This window comes from Amblyomma mixtum, chromosome 1, assembly GCF_055824585.1.
Source record: "Amblyomma mixtum isolate Tamu chromosome 1, ASM5582458v1, whole genome shotgun sequence".
NCBI lineage: Eukaryota > Metazoa > Arthropoda > Arachnida > Ixodida > Ixodidae > Amblyomma > Amblyomma mixtum.
In genome coordinates this window covers 83,849,568-83,873,380 of record NC_143012.1, presented here as the reverse complement: position 1 = coordinate 83,873,380, position 23,813 = coordinate 83,849,568, and the positions used below count along the sequence as shown (strand labels likewise).

The window sequence follows — 23,813 nt, the reverse complement described above, 5'->3', positions numbered from 1 at the left end:
AACTATGTCCGCCATGTGCAACTTTATTCATACATTCACAGCATTTTGCACACCAGGAACCCTCGAGTTTTTCTTTCAACATTTGAAGTTGACTGTCGAATTACATTTCTTTGAAATGCCTGTCTTGAATGTGATTAGTTTTTCAAAATAATGAGGAAACAATAATGAAACGTCCAAAGACCACAAAAGCTGGAACCAAAACTGGGTTTATACCAATAACGTCATGAATACAGTCACAGAACTATCTTGTGCAATTGAATATGCTACACATTGTAAAACACAGCTTCAATCATCATTAGCCTGAGATGACAAAAAACAAGCCTGAAACTTTTTTCCTTTAGCAAATGAATGTCGAGGCCACGGAAAGAGGACATTTAAAATTAACTTGTGCCAAAACAAAATATAACCTGGCTCCGAAATCCAGCACAAGGAATCGGAAGACTCCAGAAGACTGCTGAGATTTGCGTCGCAGCTAGCACACATCTTAAAGGGCACACAGCCATGATGAAATATTCAGGGTTCAACTTATTCATCATACGGATGCTGAAAAGCCTAATTGCGGGATTTCGGCTGGTTATCATTCAATTCAAAACTGAAACACAAACGTTCACACACTGCTTTCAGTTGTTTCTGTCCCTGGATGCTCTTGCATGGAGTCTGCTTTCAGCTGACAAGCCTGACTCAGCGGCAAGCAGTGGCCAGCCTCACCGGTCGGTATGGTGGGGTTCATCCGCCGTCTCCGCAGCGCCTCCTCAACATTGTGTCCACACTGCAGCAGCAAGTACAGGGCCTGTCCGTGCAGCGTGCAGAAAACAAGAGACAACATGCTTCAGAGGCTGCTCAAACACACTATTAACACGTGCAGTCCAGTCTCAATCAAGACAAGCTTCTTTGAAAAGCCGCACCCGTGAGACAAACCAATGCTAGCAGGCAACTGTTAAGAGGTTGAACAAATGCCACATTAGAAAATGTAAACTCCACCGAATCTACAGGCTGTTCCACAATTAAACGTGCGCCACAGAGTGCTTCTTTTGACTAAACCAGCGGATTGTTAGAGCTCAAATTTTGCACAGAAATGGCATTTGGTCGGCAGAATTGTTTTATACTACATTTGCTTAGGGTACATTTGTTGGAGGCTGTAGAATTAAAAAAGAGCCGCAACCATCCTTGAACACAACACAAAACAACAACAACAAAAAAAAAAGAAGTATTCCGAGGGTGAACAATACATGGCACCAGAGTACAGCAGAATCTTCATGTCACTCGAAATAAATGCCATCGAAAATTCGTATCACTCGAAATAAATACCATCAAGAAATGAACAAACTCCATACGCTTAAGGAGGGACACTGGTCAGACCTATTTTCCTAATTTTTAGTTCAATTCTAATGAAACTGTACCACATTACTCAGTTTTTTACTGATTCAACAATTAAATTACTTTTTCATAAATTAGTCGCTTCCCAAGATAATTAATTTTAATTAGTCATTCATTAGTACCTCAGTACAAAAAAACTGCTCAATAAAAATTCATTTTTATTCCATGGATACACAGTATGGTCAGTAAAGAGTGCAATAATCAAAACCATTTTTCCATTTTACCCTCATTAGTAATTTTACTGCACTTGGAATATCAATGTTCAAGGCGTGAATGTAACGCATCAATAAACTTTCCGAAATTATAAATTTTTGAACTGCAATTGAACAAATCTGCTTCAATTATTGCACACACTGTGCCTTCAGCTTCCCTCAGCAAGAATATGACGTCTCTATCTGTCCCAAAATGTTGAGATATCGACATACCAAGCCAGCCAGATGTCCAAAATTTTCATGCCATTAAATTGTCTGCTACCTCATAAATTCAGCTCACACGATGATCTGAATTTAATATTATGGTCAAAACGCTGATTTCTTGAAGGAAAAAATTGGTACAGTTGGAAAATAATAGCTGGAGAAAAACCGATTTTTTTGGTCATTTTTGGTCTCAGAGACCAGTGTCCCCCCTTAAGTATGTGGAATGTATTCAAGCAAAGATATTTTCAGCCATAGGATTTACAATCGCTTGCCATCGTTCAGTGCTCATAGTCTGTACTATGCGACTGGTGATTGCGGTTTTGATGATACCAGGACAGCATTGAGTACTTGCAGGTGGGGCCGTGACTCTCGCTTTCATATCATCTGCAGTGGTGCGGGAAAGTGCTCGAAACAAACAAAATTCAGCACATTGTGCACTTGTGACATCGGGCCAGGAAATTTATGCAAACGCATATGACACTGACGGTTGTACAAACTGTGAACGTACCATTGAGATTCTACAGTATCTGATGGCGTATTTAGCTAATGCCACAAAACAACAGAGTCAAACTAACGGGGGCAACAGAAGAAGTTGCCTGTTGAAATGAGCGTGCCTGATGTCAAAGGTTTCATCATCATCATCATCATCAGCCTGACTACACCCACTGCAGGGCAAAGGCCTCTCCCATGTCTCTCCAATTAACCCTGTCCTTTTGTCAGTTGCCGCCACTGTATCCCCGCAAACTTCTTAATCTCATCCGCCCACCTAACTTTCTGCCGTCCCCTGCTACGTTTGCTTTCTCTTGGAATCCACTCCGTTACCCTTAAGGACCAGCGGTTATCTTGCCTTCGCATTACATGCCCTGCCCAAGCCCACTTCTTCCTCGATTTCAACTAGGATGTCATTAACCCGCGTTTGTTCCCTAACCCACTCCGCCCTCTTCCGATCTCTTAACGTTACAGCTATCATTTTCCTCTCCATAGCTCGCTGCGTTGTTCTTAACTTAAACCCTCTTTGTTAGCCTCCACGTTTCTGCCCCATAGGTGAGTACCGGTAGGGTACAGCTGTTGTATACTTTTCTCTTCAGGGATATTGGTAAGCTACCATTCATGATCTGAGAGAACCTGCCATATGCGCTCCACCCCATTCTTATTCTTCTGGTTATTTCCCTCTTATGATCCGGATCTGCGGTCACTACCTGCCCTAAGTAGACATATTCTCTTACTACTTCCAGCACCTCGCTACCAATGGCGAACTGCTGTTCCCTTGCTAGGCTGTTGAACATTACTTTGGTTTACTGCATGTTAATTCTTAGCCCCACCGTTCTGCTCTGCCTGTCTAACTGATTGATCATGCTTTGCAGTTCTTGTCCTGAGTGGCTTAGCAAGGCAATGTCATCAGCGAATCGCAAATTATTCAGGTATTCTCCATTAACTCTTATCCCCAACTCTTCCCATTCCAGTCCCCGAAATACCTCCTGTAAGCAGGCAGTGAAGAGCATTGGCGAGATCGTGTCTCCCTGCCTGACACCTTTCCCTATTAGAATTTTATTGCTGACTTTATGGAGAACTTATGGAGTATGGAAAGGTTTACTCGGCTACAAAATCAAGGAGGAATCGGGGGGGGGGGGCTCAGTCAGCAGTGCTGGCTGTTGAGAATGGCACCACTCACCTGCTCGTCATCTCGTGTATGGCTGCCCAGGGGTAAGGAGTTGATGCCCGTGATGGCATTGGTCGGGGGCTCCTGCGCCGTGGAGAGGTAGTCTTCCACTGCAGACAGAGCAACACAGGCACCATCAGACACAACAGCTGACTCTCTTTCCCAGCCTGGGGTACGCCTCTTCTCCAGGGACACACCGCAGCATGGCACTGCACTGAGATCTCGGCATAAGCAGACTCGAATGCGCTTAGCGCCGGGGTGAGGTTTTCCCATACAAAATTTCTCACTCTACAATGAACAAACCTACAGGACTAAGAGAATCTTTCAGAACTTTCACTACACAACACGTATACGAAAGGCACGACGTCTGCCTGGTCAGAGCAGCATCTAACCCAATCTGCATTCACGGGGTTAGGATTTGAACACACGCAATAAAGGGCAAGTTTTAAGCTTGTGCCACATCAGAAAGGGAGTCTGTGCAATAGTTTCCTCTCTTGGATGGGCCTCACTGCCATAAACAAACCATTGAGGAATGTGATCATACCTTCACTGTCCGACAGCTTCGCTGGATCCCAGAGCAGCCGATCTTCATTCTCGTAAGCTGCAATAACACACCATAATGTCAGAGCACAACGGAGGACAAAACCCTTCATTGAGTCAGGGTGCAACTCTAGGTCCGTCGGTCAGTTAGTCAATGCTCATCTGGCAAAAATACGTCTGCCCATGAGTAAGATTATACGACTGTTATTATATATACGACTTTCCTCTTGAGCGATACTGGCAAGCTGCCATTCATCATCTGAGAGACAATGACACACAGATCAACTGATGAATTTTATGTGGAGCAGCGGTAATATCATGCGAATTCAGCGCAGCTACCAGACAAGCTAAACCAACACAGCGAGAAATTGTTTTTAGCAAAACAACCGCAGATTCCGCACATGTTTCTTTCATCCTGAGCTGCACGCATACACATACTCTCGCGCATATATTGCGCTCAATTTTCTCTCCTAGATTTCACTCAGCGCATTTCCCTTCTTTATTCTTAAATTTTGTCTGTTGCAGTCGTTACAGTCAAATTCACCTGAAGCAAGCTCATACTTCATCATAATCATCCATCATCATCATCAGCCTAACCAGATCCATCCAATGGCAAAGGCATCTGCCATGTATGTCCCTGCAACCAACCCTGTCCTGTGCATGCTGCAAGCCACCTTATCCCTGCAAACTTCCTAAAATCGCCTGCCAGCCCTACTCACTTGCCTTCTCATGTAATCCATTCCATTACCAAGTAAGACCACCTGTTATCTTGTCTTTGCATTACCGTATTTTCTGGTGTACAAGACGCACCCCTGTATAAGACGCACCCGCCATATATGCAGGCTGTCATTGAAAAAATTGGTATATAAGACGCACCCCAATTTACCCAGTTAGGCTAGTGAGGCTTAATTAAACATGCTTATGCGACCATCGCAAAATGCACCGTACGTGTGAGAAGTGATCGAAAAAGGCAACACTCACGCCATACCCGCCCATGTTTTAGCACAAAAGAAAAAAAAAGCAAAATAACTCTCTTTATGTCATAACAATTTATTTTTACATAAAACCTTCAAAGTCTTCATCTTCGAATGCGCTATCGAAAAGGCAACGCGGCTGAAGCATTCTCTTCGCACTACGTACTTGCAAAGGGTGACTAAAAAAAAACGTCGGCTTCTCTTGGCTTGCCTTGACAATGGCGAGAAGCACGACTGTCGCCATCTTTTGGCATTTCACATTACCTTTGCTTGGGGCCTCCGAAACGGCCGCGGGTTTAAGATCCTGGAAGAGGTCAACCCCGCCGTTTCATGATAAAGTTCGCCTAAAAAAGTTGCGCACGGCGGTCCCCGTAATGAAGTATTAACCATGTTACAACCGCGTTATTGGTAGTAATATTTTTTCGGTGAAAAAAGCTTGAACATCTGAACTCGCAAAAAAAACGGAAAATTCGCATATAAGACGCACCCTTGTATAGGACGCACCAGCAAGATTTTTTTTAAAAACCCGCGTCTTATACACCGGAAAATACGGTACATGCACTGCCATGCACATTTATTCGTCTTGATTTCAACTAGGGTGTCATTAACTCGTTCTCTGATCTAATCTGCTCTCTTGTTCTCCCTTAATGTTAGACTTATAATTTTCCTTTCCGTAGCTTGCTCGCTGAGCTGCCCTTAGCTTTATTTCAAGCCTTTTTGTTAGCCTCCACCTTTCTGCACTACAGGTGAGTACCGGCAATGTACAGGTGTTGCTATATACGACTTTCCCATTGAAGGATACTGGCAAGCTGCCGTTCATAATCTGAGAGTGCCTGCTCTACATCCTATTATCCTACCAGTTATTTCACTCTCATGGCCCAAGTCAGCGGTCACTCCCTGCCTGAAGTAGAAGCATTCCCTCCTACTGCTTAGGTGGCTACTGCAAACTGCTGCTCCCTTCTGAGACTGTTGAACATTACTTTAGTTTTCTCCATATTAATTTTTAGACCCACTGTTGACTGCTTTCGGAATGCGAGGCCATTAAATGGTTAAAAAGTGGCACTTCTCACCAGGAGCATCGTCGTATTTACAGAGCCCCACTGGAATGGTCGCCTGGTACTCCGAGCCAACCTGAATGGTCTGCAAAGAGAACAGATGACGGTGGCACAAAATTCAGGGGCACTTTGACGATCTCAAGTGCTCAAGGCAAAAGCCTTTCCACGCAGCTTTGGCTGCTACTGGGACTTGGATTGGATAGTCATGACTAATCAGTCACAACCCATCACTAACCAGCCATGATTTGTTAATGACTAACTAGTCATGACTAATTAGTTGGTGGCTAACTAGACAAGACTGGTTAATGACTAACTAGTCATGACTGGTTAATGACTAACCAGTCATGACTAATCAGTCACAACCCATCACTAACCAGCCGTGATTTGTTAATGACTAACTAGTCATGACTAATTAGTTGGTGGCTAACTAGTCATGACTGGTTAATGACTAACCGTCATGACTGGTTGATGACTAATTAGTCATGACTGGTTGATGACTAATTAGTCATGACTTGCAACTAGTAATGACTTTCACTTCAGATGTAATGGACGGAGTCATGGCCGCAAACATGAGCCATTAAAGGCTTTCGTCTTTAAAATTTAGTTTAATGCACAAGGCGCACTTCATAAAAAAAGTAGATTTATCCGCACACACGGTGCTGTTCAACAACTGTAGATGCACACAGCAGCCTACCTGATGTGGAACTCTTGCGTAAGCTGGTCCCAGTATGTTGACATCGTTGAAGTTTTCATTCTGCAAGTGCAGACACAACAATATTGAGGAGAGAAAACGGTTTTTAATGTCAAGACCTACAGAGAAAAGGGAGAGCACAACGCCAGTGAATGGGACTTGGGGACTACAGGCATAGCTATCATAACTATCACTGTCACTTCTGAACGGGACGAAGCTGAGAAACCGCAGGACTGGCAGCATAAAGAAAAGGCCTGAAAGAAGAAAAGGCTTGAAAGAAGTGAACGGCATCCATAAATGAATGAAGATTAAAAAAAAATAATAACAGAAAGCTCAAAGCACACAATGTGTACGAGCAAAAAACAAAACAAAACAATGGCATGTGATTGTAGAAAACATGTTTTAAAGGGACACTCACTGACGACAAATCGAAGTTGGCCTGTACAGATAGATTGCGGCATCATAATGACAATGATGCTAATTTCACTGGAAATGGAGCTTTTGTAGGCCAGAAAAGGTATGAAAAATGAAATATACATTCCCCCCATCACCAGCCCATTCCCCAAGTGAACTGCACATGTTAACATTGTTTTTTTAGGGTTTAGATCCCCAAGGCTAGGTTAGATTACACAGCCATTCACTTTAAATTGCGACTACGGAGTCCTTTCCTGTGTCAGCATTGCCAGCTAGAAACAAGTGGCGTAAAAATTTTAAAAAATTTAAAAATTCCTTCTTAACGGTAATAAATGAGTCCTATGCCACTGGACAAACGTCAAAACAGCCGTAAAGAGTCACACAATTGATTTCTACAAAGAACAAATATTGAATGTAGCTGTCCCCAGTGTCCCTTTAAAACCATCCAAAACTGCCTTTCGATACCCACACGAAAGATGGAGGGGCTAAACTGGTGCATTCCTTACCTTCTTCCAGTACTCCTCGAGTGTGAAGTCCTCATCGGAATCAGAGTTTGAAGACTCGCTCGCATGGGAGACAGCTGCCAAGGGGAGACAGTAACAGGGTGGCCAGAATGAGAGAAGAATTTGAAGAAAAAAAAAAAGCAGGATCACTAGAATGGCATCGAATTTATAAGCCGACAGTGGTTTTTGATATACAAGCATTGGTAGTCCTTAACAGAGAGGCTCACATGCACAAAGAAGCTGCACTGTGAATCAATTGCGACAATAAAATTGGTTAGGACACTAAAAGGAATCAAGTGCGTAAAAAAATGCTGCAGAGTTCAGTGAAAGCCTATATGAAGGCCTTCGGGTGACAATTTTTTAGCTTCAAGCAATTGCCAATACTGCCTTAGCATCACAGCACCAAAGGAGGGCTTCTGTACGGCAATGTATGGTGAGTTGGATTCAATGTACTAAGATGAAAATCAGACAATCGGAGACGATGTAGGGAGGGCTTCGGATTGATTTCAATCATCTAGAGATCTTGTGGCGGTTCTTGAAGGTTATTGTGCAACGTTACTAGGCAACTTACGCGACAGGCTGTGGCCCACAGGTCATTCAGAGATGAGCAGAGCTGATGATGAAGCTAATTCGAAGAAAATAGTCATAGCACTTCATATTCTTCACGAAGAATAAAAAAAAAAGACGCCTCTGCCCACTCATGACCAAATGCCTACAGATCATGTCACACAACTTCTGGCTAATCAAGACAGACATGTAAATCTGTGCTGCCAACAAGCTGTCGTTTCACAGAAGTAAATCTTATTGAGCAAGCATATTTAGGCAGTTCACTGCAAGTTAAAATGCACATGCTTAGTGCCAGCTGCCTAACCTATGTTGTAAATAAATGACTCTTTCCAAAATCAACAGCCAAACATCGTGTTTAGTTTGGTTTTACGGGGCTTAACGCCTAAATGCAACTCAGGCTACGAGGGACCCCATAGTGGAAGGCTCTGGATGATTTCAACCACCTGAGGTTCACGTGCACTGACGTCACACAGTACACAGGCCTCTCTAGCATTTTGCCTCCATCGAAATGTGACCACCACGTCTGGTATCGAACCCACGTTTCATCTCTTGTTTAGTGACTGTCGGTTGCAGTATTTGCAGTGTAGTAGACATCAACTTTCTTTTTTTTTTACATCTGCATTACCCACAAACTACCGTATTTACTCGAATGTAACGCGACCGCGAATGTAACGCGAGGGGTGACTTTACATGCTGCCCAGTGGGAAAAAAATAAAACCACGAATATAACGCGAGGCTTACAGACGCAAAACAAAGTACCTTTAATGAACATCGTGGCCAACATGTTTATTCATCTTCCTCGCTTTCGGACTCGGAGTTCTCGGAAACAGAGTCCTCCTTTTCGCTGTCGACCTCCCAGACGATGTCATCCTCTGTGCCATCGAGGTTATTGGATATGCAGCACTTCTTGAACGAACGAACGACCATGTCGTGAGGCAGGCTGTACCACGCGGCAGACACCCACTCAGCGATCTGAGAAGCGCACGGTCGCTTGATTCTGCCGGAGGGCGTCAGAGCCTGATCTTCCCGGATCCAGTCGTTGTACAGTTTCCGTACCCTGTCCTTGAACGGTTTATTCAGACAGACGTCCAGTGGCTGCAGCACAGAGGTCATGCCTCCGGGAATAACTACAAGGTGAGTTTTTGTATTTTCCAGCCTCTTCTTCACATCAGGAGTCAGGTGTCCACGAAATGAATCCAACACCAGGATTGATGCTGGGTGAAGAAGCGCGCCTGGTCGACGACACCACACGGTTTTAATCCAGTCGAGCACCAGCGATGCCTCCATCCACCCCTTCTCCTGGCAGCGGACGATAACATTCCTCGGCAACACCTCCTTCGGCATAGTCTTGCGCCGAAAAATTATGTATGGCGGCAGCTTGTGGCCATCTGCTAGGCACGCCAGCATCACCGTCAACCTCGTTTTTTCGTTCCCAGTGGTCCTAATACGGACTTCTGGGGCACCTACACTGTGAACAGTTGTGGCCATCGGCATGTCCAGATACACCGCAGTCTGGTCGGCGTTACCAATATGCCTCAATGGCATATTCGACGAACGGCGCAAGTTGATCACATAGCGCTGAAATTCCTGCAGCTTTTCTTCAAAGTCTCCCGGTAACTTCTGCCGTATCGATGTTGTTCGCCGCAGAGAAAATCCATTCCTTCTCATGAGCCGTTGGGCCCACCCATGAGATGCCCTGAACTTATCCGAGGGTATACCCATCTCCCGAGCAACGTCTCTAGCCTTCCAACGGATCAGCTCGACACTGACCCCCATGAGACGGTTGCGCTGCTCGATAACAAAGTCCGCCACTTTTTTTTCCAGCTCGACATGATGGCCGTGGCGAGGCCCACGAAATCTTTTGCGGTCGGGCTCACATTTAAAGAGCCCCTCCCGTTGCAGCCGCCACCCGCGGATGGTTGACTCGTTGAGATCAAGTCTTCGAGCTGCAGCAGAATTCCCGAGCTCTTCAGCTAACAAAATCGCTTTTCTCTTAAAACGAGCGTCGTACTGAGCACGACGCGTTGCCATCGTGTGCACTGAATTGACTGAATCAACACCGCGAAAGACGCCACAAGAACACCACGCGTTGAGCGCAAGATTGCAACGAACACAAAGAACGCTTTGGCTTTGGATGGATGGGGATTTGGCCTAATTTGGCTTCCCTGGTACCCATGTTGCCAACATAAGATAGCAAAACTGCGGAAACCGAAACCGAGCTGATAGCTTCGAAATGGCTGCACCGCGGCACTGCTTTAGGCCATTCGAAGTGCAGTATTCGATTATAACGCGAGGGTAGACTTTAAGCGGAATAAATCTTGGAAAAAACTCGCGTTACATTCGAGTAAATACGGTAGTTTCCCTATCAAGCAATAAAGGCACAGGTGCGAAACAAGAAGCTGCTCGCACAATCTGCCGCAGAAGGCTGGCAGTAATACACTATGTGTGACGTGTTACAATAGAAGCACAACACTGCACGCGACGCTAGGTTTTTAAAAGCTGTGCAATGAAGGCATCTATGCACATGGGAGCACATGATTACAGTCCTCATCGAATGCCGCTAATGGCCATCAAGAGACACACAGTGGCCTGGGCATCCCATGTGACCAGTGGCACCTTCTACTATACTACAAGCCTCACCAATTTGCAAACTGTTTCAACACAGAGAAGAATGCATGCCACGCATCATTGCAAACCACTGCTGCATGGTGGAAGTGAGCTGCGCAGACTAGACATGCAAGCACGTCAAGTGCTAACGTTAACATCAACAGAATGCAAGTGGGTGGGGGGGGGGGGGGGGGGGGGAGAAAACGTGACACTCACATCGAAGCAGGTGAGCCGTGGACGCAGCCCGGTGCTCGCGCCTGGGCGGTGGCTGAGGTGGGGTGGGCGTTGCTCGGGTGATGGGGGACGGAGTCTTTACCGGGGTCACTGCCACTCCTCTGACCTCGGTTGACAATGGTACCACAGCTGGCACTGGTGCGGCGACGGCAGCCGAAGAGGGCTGCGGTACGTCCTTCGGTGCCAGCGTTGTCGCAACCGGCTCCTTGTTCGAGGACTCAGCGACTGGCTTGTCCGCCACCCGCTGCTGCTGCGGCTGCTGCCGCCTTGGAAGCGCAGCTCTCCGCCACCTCTTCAACAGACTCTTCCTCTTCGTCCTCCTCATCCGATTCTTCCTCCTCGGACTCGGGCTCACCGCCAACTCGCTCGCCGTCCTTGTATCCAAACATGGCGAGTAAGTCTTCTAAAGGCATCTCACCTTCCTGCCACCACCCGCGGAAAGAGGTAGGTGAAAAGGCTTAGGGAAGTGCAGACAAGACTGGAAAGCTTTAGGGAAGTGCACACTGCTCTGCCCTATACCAAAGGTCCGACCAACGCTTGTCACTTGTTGTGAAACAAAACAATAAAACCTGGGCACGCACCCCCCCCCCCCCCCCCCCCCCCCTCCCCCAATTCAACTTCCCTTGCTCTTCTATGAGAGTCTAAAGCATGGGAAACCATGCATGCAGCTAATAAATGTTTGTTTGGAAGTTGAGAAAATTACAAAAATGTTACACTAACTAACAAGCATTAAGAGGGTACACTGACTGGTCTTTGAGACCAAAAAAGCGACCAAAAAATTTATTTTCAAAAAATGACATCTGTGGAATCTACACCTGTTATTTTCCAACTGTACCAATTTTTTCCCTCAAGAAATCACCATTTTGACATAATATTTAATTCAGATCACCATGTGGGCTGAATTTATGCAGAAGCACAGAATTTAAATGGCATGAAAATTTTGGACCTCTGGCTCTCTTAGTATGTCGATATCTCAACATCTGGGACAGACAGAGATGTCATATTGTTTGCTAAGGGAAGCTGAAGGCACAGTGTGTGCAATAATCAAAGCAGATTTATTCAATAGCACTTAAAAAATTTACAATTTCGCAAAGTTTATCGATGGATTACATTCACATCTTGAACATGGATATCCCAAGTGCTGTAAAATTACTAATGAGGTAAAATGAAAAATGGTTTTTATTATTGCACTCTTTACTCACCATACTATGTAGCCATGGATTAAAAATGATTTTTTATTGAGCAGTTTTTTTTTTGCACCGAGGTACTAGTGAATGACTTATTAAAATTTATTATCTTGGGAACCAACTATCTATGGGAAAGGTAATTTCATTGCTGAAATGAGTATAAAAAACCGAGCAAGGTGGTACAGTTTCATTGAGATTGGACTAAAAATAAGGAAAATAGGTCTAAGACCAGTGTCCCTTAAGAGGTAGTTAACACAAGAGGTAACACAGGCCGTATCCTGTCCTTTTCCCCTCCGTGTTCCCATCTCTTAGCGCTTCCTATAGACGAAAAGAAATTAACAAATTCTGAAGCGTGCTTCAACTACTGTTGAAGAAACAACCAACGTTGTCCATTCATTGGCCGCTCCTCACCTTCTGCAGCGTGTTGAGTTCGTCGTCACTGGCGTCGCTCTCCAAGGCCTCCTCCTCGTCTAGTGTCTTCTCGTCATCATACTCGTCGACGAGCATCTCAGCCGAAGGGTCGAAGTCCTGGTCACTGTCTGCTGCGGAGAAAGGGCAACCCAGTTACCAGAGTTTTAAACGCCAAAGCGAGACTTGCGCTAGCAATGCCGGTGGAAGGGTTACGAAGGAAAGGGAAGACGCCGTAACTGCCTCACTTGCAGTGTGGACATCTGGACCGTGACGCAACGAGAAAGGGGGGAGGTGAAATGAACAGGAGGAGGTAGAAACAATAGATAAACCAACATCAATCCCACAAACTCATCAGCAGCCAAACGACACTGTAACTGAGATTATGCAGTCAGTGAAAAACAACAGGTAGCCTCAAATGCAGCCCGATGGCATAACAATGACGAACACCAAGATGAATATTACGCCTTTTCTAGGAATCCATCTTAAAGCAATGCAGAAAAAGATGTTTTTTCCCCCTCTACTTTCTTTTTTTTTAATGACTGAAGCTTTCATTATCTTGAGATTGGCCTCGTCACTGTCTGTAACGGCACATTCAAGTTGATCATGTTGAATTGCTACTGACCAATACAATTCAGACACTGAAGGCCCAGTCATGCATGTGTAGTCATACTAATTTCAACAGAACTTAGCACAAACAAGAAGCGGGCATAAATGACATATGTAGGCATAACACATGACGCTTGCAAGTCTTCTTCTTTGTCCTATGTACTATGTGTGCTACATTTCTTTTTAGAGCAAAGAACCAAGCAGCGAAAGGGCGGCTTCGGATCTTGCTCCTTAGCTCAACTATGATACTGAGGCTTTTGTTTTCCAAATGAAACATTGGAATTTAGCCTGCTGATCAAAATAATGGCCGACAAAGGCACTAATTAACATCCCTGCACCTCTGTGCTGGGTGACATGGAATTAAGAACGCCAAGAACTAGGCAGCTGAACAGCTACGTCTAAAACATGTCAGTGCATCCTCTTTAATTTTATTGGTCAGGTCTGACAATGCAGGTACCGTCTTTGTCAAAAGTAACCAGGCTGCGTGGTTTGCTTCTAGCTTGTATAGTGGAGCCCTTGTGGCTTTCCTAAAGATCAAAACGTGTTGGAAGGCAAGAAGACCCCCAGTCCTTACCTTTAACGACCATTTCAGCTTCAGAGAAGCTATAAGGGCTCCGCTGTACGAGCTAGATTCAAATCATGCAGCCTGGTTACTTTTGACAAAGGCTGTACCTCCCTGTCTACATTACTGTCCACCGTATCTGTACACATAACGTGTGTATCTTGAACATATCTGTCTTGCCACAGGTATTTGAAATGGCGCCAGCAACAGACTGGTAACAAACCGGGAAAATTCTCTGAAACACCCCAGGCCGACAAATAAGATAAAAAATGTTGCACAGCCACTGCTGATAAGTCAGGAATCACGAAAGCAGAGAATACGCTGTTATCACACACCGGTGTGTACAGGGCAGGGTTTTAACACTGAATCACTGAATGTGTGGCATGCTCAAAAGTACCTAATAAGCAGCACTTTCATGCTAAAACTTTTAACATCAGACTCGCTCAAAGCCACATTATGCAGTAAGAAACTAAAGATACACTGACCATAAAGAAGACAATAAACCCAAACAACTCTGAAGAAAAAAAGATGTACCTTTAACAACTCAATGACTTATTGTGACATGTCTAACTCCTGACTCATGTGATTTGATTCTCTACGTACAACTACGGCCGCGGCAGCCACAGTTCGATGGAGGTGAAATGTTTAAGGCCCCTGTGTGCTGTACAATGTTGCTGCACGCTAATGATCACCAGGTGGTCAAAATTATTCCGGAGCCCTCCGCTACAACACCTCTCTATCCCTTCTTTCACTCCTTTCTTCATCTCTTCTCTAATGGCACAGCTTAGGTATCGACCGACCGAAAAGCAAGTTAGTTACTGCCCCCTTTCCTTTCCTTAAAACCAATTTTCATTTTCATTTTAGTGCAAACCTACTTGGTGGTGAAAACACAAATGAGTCTGGAAATTCTGCCTTTCAACCAACTGCTCACTTTAAAAGATGAGGCAGGTCATGCTATGACAGACATCCCACTTCATAACTAAAAGTAAATGGTGAGTTCTGGTGGGTTTTGTGATGCATAAACAGCTAAGACATCATCATCATCACCATCATCAGCCTGACTACACCCACTGCAGGGCAAAGGCCTCTCCCATGTCTCTCCAGTTAACCCTGTCCTTTGCCAGTTGCCGCCACTGTATCCCCGCAAACTTCTTAATCTCATCCGCCCACCTAACTTTCTGCCGTCCCCTGCTACGTTTGACTCCTCTTGGAATCCACTCCGTTACCCTTAAGGACCAGCAGTTGGTTATCTTGCCTTCGGATTACATGCCCTGCCCAAGCCCACTTCTTCCTCTTGATTTCAACTAAGATGTCATTAACCCGCGTTTGTTCCCTCACCCACTCCACCCGCTTCCACTAAGACTATCGCACTCAAAACACAGGGTGAATATGTCTCTGTTGAAGTAAGCAAACTAAAAGTACAACATGTTGCAGTTTAAAACATTTGCTTTGTTTGGGAATCTAAAGATTTCTTCAGTACCCACAACTGCATTTTCTCTGAGAATAATATTATGGTTCAAATGAGCACATTCTTCAAACAACTCCACGAAATACTTTCTCCTTTGTGTAGTTGTTCAGTCAACTCTTGGTAGCCTCCTAAACTTCACTTGCATTAACTTCTACTCATACTACTCAAACAAGCTTGTCAAAAAATTGCATGAAGCGCTTCTACCCATGGAAAAATTATCCTTCAGCACCTTGCCATGATCCGTCAGCTGCTAATGTAATGAGTGGTTCCAGGCTGACTAGCATGAAAGCTATGTCACTGAAAACTGCCAAGATTTACACAAACTGTCGTCTTCTGATACATTCTCAGGGCAGCATTAATGCACAACCTTCATAAATGGAACAGAATACAAAAGGAAGGAGTGTGCATCTGATAGCTACGGCTGAATAATAAAAGTAGAAGTATTAGATATTCTACAGCAGCCTCAAAACAGCCCACACAACCTAATAGGTGCTCCCCATTTCTTATGACTCATCTCAGCAAGGCTCACATCAAAACAGAACCCTGCAACACATCAAAACAGAACCCTAAAACTAATATCACCCAATTCCCATGTTTGTACCAGTACTTCAGAATTCTACTGGCAGCAAATAACGATCTGGCATGATCTGGAACCGAAGCTACCAGATCCATCAAGCACCTCCTTTCATGACTGACTCTGCTAGCCCTAAGAGGATCAATTATAGGAGTTTTTGTCTATATAGAAAGAACTAAATAAATACAACATTCATAAATTCCCAATATTTCAAGGTCACAAATAACCACCATGAACTCCTGAATTTGGCATCGCCACATGACAGAGGCAAGAGATTTTTTGCTAAAACAAACTCATTTAAGCACAGTTTCTTCCCTCAAACAATTGGAACGCACTCCCTGGATCGATTTGTAACTCTCCTAACGTGGAACAGGCGCTAAAAACATTTTTGCTTCAGTAAAAAGGAAGTGACTCTCCTGTATTCAATTTTTTAGCATGTATTTCTCTTTGTCGTTGCTATGTTCATCTTTTAAGTTCCATTTTTGCTGTGTGTCACATGAAATGTTTTCTCGTGGTGTTGTGATTTGTGTTTTCTCATGCCCCTCCTGCTTGGGCCAAAGCTGGCCTGCAGTATTTTGAAATAAATAAATAAAAATAAATAGTACTCATCAAGGGCTAAGGAAATAACCATAACTTTGTTGTTTACTGGTACAGGGATAACCTGGCTAATGAGAATTAAAACAATGCAAAGCTTAATTTGTATCATGCAGAGATAGAAAAGAATTCATACACAGTGCAACATATATAAACATATACAACATATATACATATATACATACAACATATATAAAGGTGACTTCAGAGCCTACAGCACAAAACTGGGATGAATAGTGGGGAAATAGATTAGAAGTAATGCAGCACACAGATAATCGGAAAAGATGAATATTAAGTAGAAATGAAGAGTTGATGTGTGTGCTTAAATTACTCATGCATGTGGATATATATATAACACACTGGTTGCATAATATCTATCAGCGGCCAGAGAATGTACCGTCAACGATTTCTAGCTTACTGATCCAGACTCTGGTGTTCCCTGCTTTTTCAGCGTGTGCATGGCAACAGGTTTGTTGCAAGCAAACCTTGAATTCTTTAGCTAAAACACACAAACACAAAAATTAAAACAAATAAAAGCACGAAAAACGAGGCACCTCTGTTTTAAAAGACATTCAGCAGCCACCTGCTGCTTTAGCTTCAATAACAAGGGCACAAAAAAAAAAAGTAAACGGCAGGTATCAGTTGATATGTTAGTGCACGATTCACCTGTGGTGGTTTTAAAAAGGCAGTGTGAGTCAGTCAAGAGCCGATTAGGCATTATCTTTTAACAATCCGTTAAGAGCGCAGAAAAGTACAGAGTGCTTGCTGATAATGGTTACAGTGATGAAAAAAACAACGTAGATATGAGAAGCACAGTTGAGGTTTTGGATCACATAGTTATGAGTGTTCAAAATGCTCCTTTCACAAAAACAAAACTTCATAACCGATGCCTATAATATTAGCAGGAATTACAAGCAATGCTGCAAAAACATCAAAAGGCAACAAACCATTTAACACTTCAGGGCCTTCCTGATGCAAATGATTACTATCAGCCTGGTTAGGTAACCGGCAAATGGTGAAGCGTGCGGCAAGGTGAATGCTGTCAAGTTTCGAAAGGTCACAAGCTGGGCATTTGGTGAGACCCTGTCGCGGTAAACCTCGATTCAAGTGCAAATGCACGTACTCCCTTGACTTCCCAGACAACAGCTGGAAACGAAAAGTGCCTCCCAACATTTCACAAAATCATAAGCAAGCCATTTTTGCAAACCACTTGTGTGCGTGAAATGCACACTGACAAACAGTGTCCGTGAACGAAGGACCGCAGAGTTTCATTGCTAGTTGGCAGCAGTAGCATAAATATCAGCTGTTGCGTTCAGTAGTATACAGGTGCGTTGCCTGTATATCAGGTAGAAATTTCTGGGGCCGTTACTCCCAAAGAATTCAAAAGCCAGCACAGGCCCCAACAAATTCACCTCTAACTGCAGTTACCGTGGCTTTGCAAGACAGTAATACTTCTCTAAACACACACTCCTTGTAATGAAACAGCTTTGCCAGCACAAAAGAAAAAAACCTTACAGGAACGGGGCATTTTTTCCGTGCAGACACCATCAGCGCATCTACGATAGAACCGAGCACTTAAGACTGAAATGGCTACAAAAAAAAAGCCATATTAACTGCCTCTCTCAATTTGAGCGCTGCTGACCTTGACATATTTTCAACTTACTGCTTAACACCTCAAGCACTACCTGACGATGAACTAAAACGTTTGTGACGAATAGAACTGACTTTTTGATCTGCAGCGCAAACGTACAGGCTAATTTAGCTCAGTAAGCATTTAGAAGTGGGTCAGTATAGAGAGCAAGTTTGGTAAGAAACTGCTCCACTAATAGCAAAACAAGCTGAAAGAAGGGTGCTTATATCTGGATCGCTTCCAGCAACACGATGCACTATATATGTTACTACAACCATGTGCTAATTTACAAGTATTAATTGTGGTATTAGGCCCAAAAACCTTCAAATAGTGGCTGTTTCACCTCTTCAGAGGCCCACTGAAATAAGAATAATTCCCTAATAAGCCTGCAGAAGTTGCAAACGTTCCTTGCTTGCCACAGTAACAACAAAAAGTTGCCCATTTAGCCCTCTCTACCTGAACCCATCAATGTAAGCAGGTTCTTTAATGATGGCCACCACAGCTAGCCACCAAGAGCAAAGCTTTTACCAAGAATCACGTACTAATCGCGGACACATCATGGAATTGCAGTACATATACACTGATATCTTCAACAAGGAACAGATAATGGGATATTAAGGGAATCCTAGAAAGACAGGAATTGCGCGCTTAAGAGCAATAATAAAGTAGAAGTCTGAGCTCAGAATGAGGGTTACCTTATCTCGGCAGGAGGATTTCGCAACCCAAATCATGCACTTATGGTGCGCAATGCTGGCGTTATCGCCAGATCAGCACTTCGATGGAGCTCGCGATAAGCACAAAGGTCTTCACAAAGCAAGCCAGTCTACCTGCACACACTGTTTAAGTGCAAACCATGCCACGGCATTTTGTTTACGCATTCGATTAGTGAGGTTCATAAGACGAAAAGAGGAAAGCCTACTCACCCGCGGATCCATCGCTCGTGTTGGCCTGCAACAGCAAGTTTCTGGGATTACAATGCGTCACAGGCTGCACCGCTTGACGCGCTTACGTCACATCTCGCGGCGTCAGCACTCCAAACATGCGAACATGCGACTTATGGGCGCTGTGGTCGTGAAACGCGAAACAAGGGGTCCGGGAGGCGGCCAATCGTCTGCTACGTCTCGCAGGTTGGTTGCCGGGGCGCTTCGGGACGCTGTTCCGCGCTAGCACTGGCGTTCGCCGCGCTTATCGGTCGCCGCGATTGTCGCGACGTCGCAGGGAAAGGATCCCGTCGACGCTGCGCCTTATCACGGCTCGGTCCGATCGCGCGCTTCGAAGCGGCCGTCGTTTCGTTCGAACGCGAGTGCGTGCGCCTACCCGCGCGCCGCCGCGATCGTCGTCTGCAAACGGACGAAACCGTCACGAGCTCGACTGCATGCAGGGTCAGTGAACGTCCCGCCAGCACGACGCGGAGAATCTTTCGGTCGTACGTTACGACTCAGTTTTTTTCGGCGATTCTGGATAGTTTGTGCACCCAACCTTGTCGCCACTGACAGCAGCAGCCATAGGGCGACATAACAACAAAAAAGCGCGCGGGTTCGAGCGACCACCGACTCGCGAAGGCCGGGGCGGACGCAGCCCACGGGTTCCGTGGGGGTCTCGCAGCGCCCTGCGTCTACCGTAAGCCGCCTTCGCTGTCCGCGAAATAATGAAAAAGCGCTTTTCGCGACGAGAATCGAAGGGTAAATAACGCTTACAAACCTCCGCCATTTTGCCCGCTGATGTTCACACAAGTGGCCGCGTGAGGCCGCCAGCAACAACTAAAGTTAATTTACCTGGTCGGCTTGGTCATGTAAAAACACGCCGTTAATTTTTTAAGATGTTTTGTATCACCAGTGTACATTTTCATGCAATTTATATGCTTAAAAATAATTGTTTTTTCTCGAAAAGTTGTTTTTTACGACAGCCAAAGAAAAAGATTCTACTGGCAACTAGGTATGGTTGTTGCAGACGACAAATTCGGCGTGAAGCAGACGGAATTCGGGTTCGGCAAGAACATTGTTTTATTTTATTTCAGTTTAAGACACACCAACACCACTTAAAACACTACGTGAACAACTACATGAATAACTAAATATCGTTTTAGCCATGTTTTAGCACTATTACCATTGTGCAGACGTCAGTATGGAAGCTGCTGAGTAGATCAACCCACGCGTAAAACCGAAAGCGCTCAAGTACACTGCCAGTGCACTTGCGAAATATGCTGCACAGTTCTCTAAACAAAAATTCAGGGGGCACTTTGACTGTCTAAAGTGCGTAGAGGCGAAAGCGTTTTCCGCACCACTTTCAGTGCTTCTGTGGCACTGGTGGCGTCACATGTAATTGAGTACTAATTACTAAGTGATGACAAATCACTAATTAATGATTAATTACTGATTAATGCCTGAATACTAATTAACTGCTGATTAAGCTTAAGCTTCGCCTTTAGGAGTGGAACGCGACAGCGTGTTGTAGCGCTGCTAGGGAGTCCACGGAACGCCACCACCCGTTCGGCGCGATGCCTTGCCGTTTCAACGCAACGGTTTTTGAGGAAAGGAAATGGCGCAGTAAATCTCTGTCATCTCGGTGGACACCTGAACCGCACCGTAGAGGAACGGAGGAAGTGGGAGTGAAAGAAGAAAGACGAAGATGGCCCGTAATGAAGAAAATGAAAATTGTATTTGAGGAAAGAAAATTACGCAGTAAATGTCTCACATATCTCGGTGGACACCCGTCAAAATTCAGGGGGGGGGGGGTGCACTTTTTTGACCTAAAGTGTGGTCACTGATGTGTGGTTAAGATGTTAAGCTTCGCCTCTAAGAGTGGAACGCGAGAGCGTCTTGCAACGCTGCCAGGGAGTCCATAGAACGCCATCGCCCATTCGGTTCTACGCCTCGCTCGTCGGTAAATTGGTTTTTGAGGAAAGGAAATGTATTTCTCTCTCATATCTCGGTGGACACCTAAACCTCGGCGGAAGGGAAGGAGGAGGATGGCAGTGAGCGAAGACACCGTATTCACTAGACGTGCCTTTGTTCATTCCAAACCATCGAGCTGGCATGGCGGAGTGGATAGCTTGCTCGTCTCGCACTCCGAAGACAGGGGTTCGATTCCCGAGCTCGACCAATTTCTTACTAGGTTTTATTTATTTATATGGCCTGACTAGAGAAGTTAATTAGGCTAATTGGGTAATTAAGCAATTAACTAAGCTCAGTCCCACTTACTTGGAGCATCGCTATATGGTCCCTTCAATTGGTTGCATGGTTACTAGCCAAAGTACAATTGGCCCAGTTTGAAATTGGCGCACTGTGACGTCACGACCGTTTCGACCAACTGAAAAGCGTGACATTCTCTGTCGACAACTGCTGCTTACAACGATGAGACATTAAAGGCTTTCGCCTTAAAACTAGGAGTTCCCTTCTCGCTTGATTTAGCCGCTTTTGGTATTGAGCGCGCGAATAAAATGCCAAGATTGATCCTATAGAAATAGCTTCGTTGTCAAATGCTTCGAATGCAAAAGAGGTTTTGCCTCCATCAATTTACTTAGTTTTTGTTTTAATCACCTGAGAATGTTCGTTTTAGCTTATAATGTCCTTCGTTCGAATCTGAAGTCCTCGTACGGAATGGAATAAGTGTTTTTTGGTTTCGTGGTTATGGAAACTGGTTCGTGTACAAAGAAAAAAAATGCCAGAAAGTTGTCAAATGTCATGAAATGTTCTCGGCGGTGCTATTCCAGCACTTTAACGGAAAGATTACTCGACGCTCTCAACGAATCGAACGCCTTATGTCAACCACGTTAATGTTACATTAACCATGTTAGGGTTAATTGGAGAGACGATGGGCCTTTGCCCTGCAGTGGGCACAGTCAGGCTGCTGATGATGATGATCCTTCAAAATATGGAGGGTATGGGTACTCCCGTGTAGATCATGAAAGTAATTCACAAAAAGTACCGTGCAATCTCGTTCCAACTCAATAAACGGAAAATCGGAAAGCAGGCCTCAAATAGATGAGTACCGTGCAATGCTTTTTTTTCATACCACTGGCGAGGAAAGTTGGAAACAAGCAGAAGTCTACGCCACTATGGTGACTTCTAGTCACCATAACGATATACAAACTACAGAGGGAAGCTTCTGCTTCCCGGAAGATTGCGTTCAGGAAGCTGGCTTAGAGAGCAAACCTTTAATAAACACATATACCCCGCCGCGGTGGCTCAGTGGTTACGGCGCTCGGCTGCTGGCCCGAAAGACACGGGTTCGATCCTGGTCGCGGCGGCCGAATTTCGATGGAAGCGAAATCCTAAGAGGCCCGTGTACTGTGCGATGTCAGTGCACGTCAAAGAACCCCAGGTGGTCGAAATTTCCGGAGCCCTTCACTACGGCGTCCCTCATAGCCCGAGTCGCTTCGGGACGTTAACAGTGTGGGCACTGTTATATCTGGATGACTACAGCTTATTATGTCAGATCAGACGACAGAGAGCGGACGCACGGTGAGAGGATCACATGACTCCGGCCTACTCCATTTTGGGAGTGGCGTTTATTGAGTAAAAAACGAAGGGATTATTAGGGGGCGCCACTGATTACATTACACGCCATCATACAAGAGCTGACAAAACGAAAAAAAAGTAAAATCACATGATGAATCTTGAAGGAATTCTCACTGTCCTTCATGCGAGTCATCTTAGGGAGTGCTTGCAATGGTACGGTTCTCGGGTCTGAGGGACAGGCAGGGCTCTCGTGTGTGAAGAATGATGCGGCTCATTTTCTTTTGTCGCACTATGCACCCTGGCCAATCCCCCGCCGTGGGTATGTGCCATTAAGCCTGAGGACGTCATCATCATCATCGTCGACTCAACAGGATAGTAGTCTTCAGGTGTTGCCTGGGGATCCGTTGAGCAGCGCCGCACTCGTAGGTGATGTCGGTTACGCATGTACTACCTTGACCGTTGACTAGTGCAACTGTATACCTTCGTGGCTCTGGGCCTACCTGAGTTATGACTGCCTCGTCAGTCTGGTTCGAAAGCGTCGAAGTGAATGGCCAGAACGTGGACTTTAAATTGGACACAGAATCCGACGTGAATATTCTCCCTGAGCAGCTATAGTGTCCAAATGGAAGCCTCAGCCGATTGTGACAGCAACAAAAGCAAAGGTCACAACTTACCTAGGTCAGCAGCTCACCAATGAATATGAATGTGAACTCTCTTGCTCAGTGAAAAACAAGCAGAGCTTTCTAAAATTTTTGCTAGTCAAAGGAAGCCTCAAGCCTATACTTGGAGCAGCTGCATGCACAGCGCTAAACATGGTGCATAGACCCAGGTAGCACCGAAACATTGCGATAATGTTACATTTTTGTTGCGCTCAAATGTTATTTCAGTGTCCTTAATGTCCTTTTTTTCTAATGTTTTTGTAATGTTACATATAAATGTTCGAATAACTTTCCCCAAACAGTCATGAAACATGTAAACAACATTAATGGGACTTTCTCGAAAATGGTGAATCAGCCCCGCACAAGCATGCAGGTCTGCCAGTGGTGACGGCACACAACTTACAACACTTTGCAAGAACCAACAACAAGAGCGACACCTTCTCCACTACACTACAGCAAAGCAACTCGTATTCACTCACCTCCAAACGAATATCATGCCGCCGAGCTTATATACTCGCTACTGCGGGGTGTCCCATGAGTGACAGTGGGGAATAGGTAATAACTAAAGTTTTGTGACAAAATAATGGAGCTCTTCATGTAATCTATGGCAAGTACTATCTAAGA

At 44.9% G+C, this 23,813-nt stretch overlaps 1 pseudogene across 1 annotated transcript in view; it reads right to left on the bottom strand.

The window, feature by feature from the left end:
* LOC149367022 (mesoderm induction early response protein 1-like) overlaps positions 1–19,742 on the bottom strand; it is a 31,373-nt pseudogene extending 11,631 nt beyond the window's left edge. Inside the window, exons 1-10 of the transcript XR_016284448.1 lie at positions 19,080–19,742; positions 18,994–19,034; positions 12,637–12,767; positions 11,021–11,460; positions 7,634–7,707; positions 6,717–6,776; positions 6,038–6,107; positions 3,998–4,054; positions 3,466–3,563; positions 709–790 (exon numbers count right to left, since the gene is read on the bottom strand). The product of XR_016284448.1 is annotated as a mesoderm induction early response protein 1-like (transcript). The remainder of the gene's footprint in view (positions 1–708; positions 791–3,465; positions 3,564–3,997; positions 4,055–6,037; positions 6,108–6,716; positions 6,777–7,633; positions 7,708–11,020; positions 11,461–12,636; positions 12,768–18,993; positions 19,035–19,079) is intronic.
* Positions 19,743–23,813: the final 4,071 nt, after the last annotated feature.